Below are 5,722 nucleotides of genomic sequence, written 5' to 3'. Positions count from 1 at the left end.
GCCCCAGGGACATGGCGCTGGCTGCAGTGGGGTTCACTTCACATTCCTCTTTGGGACAGTTTATCCAGTGGCTGTTTCCTGGCATCAACCACCTTTGCGGTGTATTAGTATATCTGGAAAAGGTATTTTATTAGAGTTCACACAGTAACATGGTGTGGTCTCATCCAGAGCAGATTATGTGTCCAGTGACAACACTGTGTCAGCCTGTCCAGGTGACAGAGGCTGGGACTAATGGATCTGGAATGATAGCCCAGCTGGACTCTCCACTGTCACAGCAAACAGGAACAGTCTGCAATGTGCTTGAGACTGGGAGATGCTCCAGAGTGCCCGTGTTTCACACATTCATATCGTGCTTGGAGAAGAAGAGCTCTCCCAGTTTCCTGGTGGTGCACGTCAGGTGGGCAGAGGAGCTCATGCTGGCACACTGGTGACTGCTCTTGGATGGCACTTCCTCAGGGCCAAGCCATGAGTCACTTTTTCCTCTGGCTTTTCTCTCTGACAAGCTGTTTGCTGCAGTCAAGCTGCCCTATTTATCAGCTGGAGGCAGACATCAAAGCCGGGGTTTGCACCCGCTCCTCGCTCCTCGGGGAGGGCAGGCAGCTCCAGCCCAGGCACCGGGGTGCCCCTGGTCAGCTCTGGGCTCTGCTGCAGCCAGAGGCTGCCAGGCACAAAGGGTCCTGTGTTCCAGCAGACCCCTGCCCCCCTGGGCTCTTCCAGCTCTCCCCTGGGCCCAGACCGCCCTGGGCCCCCATCCCTGTGCTGCAGCTGGACAGCGTCTTGACATTTTGTCAGACTTAAGGGGGAGAAAAAGTCGTTCAGTCAGTGCTGATTTCCTAATTCAGCGTAACCTTTTCATATCCAGGCTAAGGACAGCTTGACATTTCCTCTGCATCCCAGGGAGAGGCTACAAAGCCTCTCAGCTCTGCTCCTGATGCTGCTGCCCATCTCTGCGACACATTGCGCATTGTCAAACATTTGGGAAATATTAAACTAATTTTTACAGCCTTTGTTCACCCACCTGAGTCACTGTCATGGAAAACCTGCAGGGCATTCCACTCTGCCCACTCCTCCCCAAAATCCTCCAATTTACAGCTTCCCTGGCAGGGTGGGCAGCCCTGGCACAGGTGCCCAGAGCAGCTGGGGCTGCCCCTGGATCCCTGGCAGTGCCCAAGGCCAGGCTGGACACTGGGGCTGGGAGCACCTGGGGCAGTGGGAGGTGTCCCTGCCATGGCAGGGGTGGCACTGGGTGGATTTAGGGTCCCTTCCAAGCTAAACAGTTCTGCATTTTTGTGATTTTCTCTAAAACACCAACATAACCATTTCAAGAGAGAAAGCAGGAAAGATGTGTGTTACCCTTAGAGTGAGCACAAAAAACGAGCTCAGGTCCACTTATACATCATTGTTCAAGCTCTACAGAAGGGGAAGGGAAAGCTGTCTTTCAGTCATGGAAAAACACCAACCTTGGCTCCCTTTTCCCAGCTTCTCCTGCTGCCCAAGCACCCTCCAGCAGCTTAACACATGGCCAGGGACTGCTCTGCCCTCACTCTGCTCAATGGCAACTGTTATTTAACATGGCAGAGAAGCCTTTGAAAATAACATCTTGGATGAATTAACATTTCATTTCTATGCTAGATTTGTTGTCCCTAGATAATGTAATGGGAACAAGCTTCTGCCAGGCTCCCCCACATACCCTTTATGGGATTGTGGGATCTTTTAAAGCCTCCCTTCATCTGAAAGTTCTGCAGGTGGTGTTGCTCCAAAAAGCAAAGGTATCTGTCACCTTGAATTAAATCACCATGTGGGAGATTAAAGAACAACTTTCTTTCCATGTTTCTCACATCCCGTTTTGTTCCAGAATCAGCCTGTGTCCTGTTCCCAATTGAATAAGTAGATCTTTTTCCAAACCTTACAATTTGCAGAAACTTTGCAGGCTGATTGTCCCTCAAACTGGCTGGACTTGTTTCTCTTTTAATAACCATTTTTCAAGCTGCCAGCAGCTCTTAAAAGTAGTTTTGGATTAAAAAGGAAGGAAGACATCCCAGGACTTCATGTTTCTAATTATGCTCCCAGAGAGCTTTGAAATGATTTTCATGAATCTATACCCAAAGCAGCCAAGTCTCTTGCTGCTCACCATGCTTCTGTCCTGATACAAATCTATTCCCTTTAATGGGACTATTACTGGTTTTAAAAGGCTTACATAAGTGTAAGCCAGTGGGTGATCTCCAGCTCACACCTCTTCCCTGGTTTCAAACAGCTCCTGAAGAACAAAACCAAGTTAGTTAAAATAAGGCCAAAAAGGTTTCTCCACAAGTTGCAAGAAGGGCAGCAGATTGTCCACCCTCAGTCCCCAAGATGAGATGAGCTCCACAGGTGTTGAGAGCCCTGAGCTTTCCAAAGCCAAACACTCCTGGTGGGCCCAAGATTCCCATTCTCTGCAGGTCCTGGGTCCATCCACTGCCTTGAAAGGGAAGTGAAATCACACTGGCCATGCCAGGCTGGAGCCCAGCTGGGACAGTTTGGAGAAAAAATTATTCCTAAATAATTGTCTCTTTACAATTAAGGGACTTGTGTCCTTATAACAACTTTTCTATTAAAGGCTGGATTTAAAAAAAGGCACTTTGCACTTAACCACATCCAGGTCTTGTCCATTCTTGTACTTCTCCATGGCCCTCACCAGTAACAGGGGAAGTACCGTTAGTCCATGGTGAAGACTGATGCCAACCCACCAGGCAGCCTACAAATACGATGTCTCGCAGAATTTTCACACGAAGGGAAGCATTGGATATTATTCTCAGATTCACTTTACTCTACTAGGCTTCTTGGCAAAAGTAGAAACAGGATCATGAGAATATTTTTGATCTGGTTATCTGTCTCTTGACAGCTACTGAAAAAGAAAAATACAGCTGTTTCTTTAAAATTGCAAACAATTTTGGCCATGAAAGGGGCATTAAACAATATAGGTTCATAAAGAAATTGAAATAGAGCTCTGCAAATAAACTCATGGTGAGGTGTCTCTGTGGATGGCTTCTGGAGAGCGAGGAGGAGAAAGGAAGTGCTCACTGAAAATAACTTGAATCTTGCCCTGGAGTTACTGCAGTTCCTGTTCCTGGCTTCCTGCTCTCATGTTCTAGGGCAGAAGAAATGCAAGAGTGGTGCCTGCATCCCTGCCCTGCCCGTTCCTCTTCGGGCAGTCCCTGCACCCGAGCCCTGGGAGCTGCCGGAGCTGGAGGAGCTGCGGACATCTTGTGAGCAGGTAATGTGCTCTGTTCCTACTGCAGGAGATGAACAATCTTCTGAAAGCCATTTCCAAGGGTTTGTGTGAGCTGGAAGCCCCGCTGGCACGGAGCTGCTGCCGCAGCCCCCTCAGCACCGAGCTGTGCTCAGCACTCCCTGCAGGCTGAGTGGGGCTGGCTCTGGGAGCTGGGCTTTGCCTCAGGACTTGTCTGACAGCTGAGCCCCAGTGACCACGCCTGCATCTGGGGAAAAGCTCTCCTCAAACCTGCTCAGAGCGGGAGACACAGAGGAGAAAAGGTGACTCGTTAGAGGAGTTGGCACTCAGTGTGAGATGCTTTTGTTTTGGCACGTTCCCTTGTTTCCTATCAGTACAACTATATGGAAAGTCCCAGCTGGAAGTGCTGTACCTGACCTGGACTGTGCAGCTGGCCAGGAGCTGCCACAGGATGGCAATTCTCAGCTCTCATCCTTGCTTGCTGAAACACAAACATGTTGCTGTGATGGTGGGCTTGGGTTCAGCTTGGCTTTGAAGGAGCCAAAATCACATTGCAAAGGGAGATGCTGCTCCCAGCACCAGTGCCCCGGGTGCTGCCATCCCTCCAGGCCCAGAGGCTTCCCACATGGCAGGGACATGGCAGGACACCTGGGACAGAGGCACGGAGGAGTCAGTGCAGCTGGTGCCAAAGGGGCAGCCCTGGGGCACCAGTGCAGAGGGAGAGACAGCAGAGACTGCCTGAGCAGGGCTGGGAGCCAGGGCAGCTCTGCGCAGGGCTGTGAGGGAACTGAGCAGCCACCAAATCCCACGTCTGGGTCAGCTCCAGAGCTCTCCCCAGTGAAGGCAAAGAGCGGCAGCCACTGAGATCCACTAGTGAGGTTCCTGCCCTCTGACGAGTTTCCCTTTGGCTGCAAAAATCTAAGCTATTAAATAGAAAATTTAATTGACACAGGGCTCCAGGCTGTGCACAAATTCTAACCTTGTGTACGTGTGCAGGTGTAGGGTGAATAAAACCCTCACCTGGTGCTCATGTTTGCACATAGGGAACTGTAAGGAAAACCCCACACTGACTAATGACACAGGGATTCAGGACTAGAGCAAATAGCTGTGCATGCTGATTGAAGCAATCCACTGTCTCCACCATGGGCTGCATAGAAGTTCATCTTTGGCTCACTGTGAACTTTGTACTTTAAATAAAGTGGCACAGTTGAACCCAAACAATTCGTTGGCACTTGTTGTCAGGATCACTGTAATTATCTTGTTTTTAATTTTTTTAGGGGATCTTTGCTGTCCAGCTATGGTTCCCAGCACAAGCAAGGTCTGCAATCTGAGGTTTTGGGTCTAAGACAGTAGCTGCCATCTGGGGGTCTCCTCCAGGGCACGTTGCTCACTCAGTGCCCTGGCTGTGGTGGATCCTCCTGTGGCCATTCACAGTTCCTTCCGTGTGGTTCAACAGGTGTGTGTGGCCTCAGCACCATCCTCAGCTGCATCCTTGCCTTCATCCTTGGCTGTGCCTTCAGCTCAGTCATCTCTGCAACCTGCTTCCTCGCGGCTGCCCAGCTCCCCACTATTAACAGGATTTAGCTAATTAGCTGTGAGCAGTGCTGTTCTCCCTCACCAATGTAAAGGGTTTACTATTTTTATCTGACTCTGGATGTTTTTGGTTTCTAGGGGATTAAGGTCACAGGGCACATATTTATTCAGATGCTGGAATTCTTACATCGTTTTTCCATTACTCAGTTGGGAAGGAGGAGCCTCAGCCTTCAACTCCCTCTTCCTCCCCTCTGGCTGCTCGCCCTCCCTGCTCTGCATGGGAAGCCATTTCCTCTGAAGCAAGAACGTTCTCTACTTTCACTAGTGGTGCAGAAACCAAACAGCTTATTTTTAAACACAAGTGGTGTCCAAGGGAGCGACAGAGCCATGCAGCCACTCCATAAAGTGCCCTGCTGTTTATCTGCAGCAGGAGAGTTTATTCTAATGCATTTTTGAAGCTATTGCTTCCATATGTTGCTGAAAACCAGGATTCTGCCTTGCAGGACAATGCTGTTTTCTCTCAGGAAAGCTCTCCCTGGGTACAGCCCCAAAAACCCTCCACACCCTGAACTCGCTCTGCCCATGGTATTTCAATGATCCCAGGGCTGCAAAGTACAGCCTGAAAACCTTCCTGACCCACACGCGCCTCTGCTTAGCTGGGTCCCACAGCCCCTCAGCTCCCTGCTGGAAAGGAAGTTTCCATCAGCAGCTCCAACACCAGTGCAATCAGAGCATCGCTCCAGGAGCTGCCCCTGCATGGCCACAGCCATTCCAGGCCTGGCTCCCTGCTGGTGCTTCGTGCAGCTCAGGAGGGGCTGACTGACTGCTCTGGTGCAGAAATCACAGTGCTACGAGGCACTTTCCTCCAGTGTGCACTGTTTAACCATCTGGGGGACATGACAGTACCCAGGTGAGGAAGGCTCGGCTTTAGAACTGCACCTACTGCAAAAACACTGGGAT

General features: G+C 50.4%; 1 protein-coding gene across 1 annotated transcript in view; it reads left to right on the top strand.

The window, feature by feature from the left end:
- The first annotated feature begins 3,176 nt into the window (after nt 1-3,176).
- Nucleotides 3,177-5,722, top strand: part of INPP5A (inositol polyphosphate-5-phosphatase A) — a 193,535-nt gene continuing 190,989 nt past the window's right edge. Inside the window, exon 1 of the mRNA XM_031063467.1 lies at nt 3,177-3,253. The gene's annotated coding sequence lies outside the window, so the exon portion shown is untranslated. The remainder of the gene's footprint in view (nt 3,254-5,722) is intronic.

Source organism: Geospiza fortis, unplaced genomic scaffold (assembly GCF_000277835.1).
Source record: "Geospiza fortis unplaced genomic scaffold, GeoFor_1.0 scaffold298, whole genome shotgun sequence".
NCBI classification, from domain to species: Eukaryota; Metazoa; Chordata; class Aves; order Passeriformes; family Thraupidae; genus Geospiza; species Geospiza fortis.
Note: the sequence above shows the minus strand (reverse complement) of the source record. Positions and strands in the feature narration are given on the sequence as shown.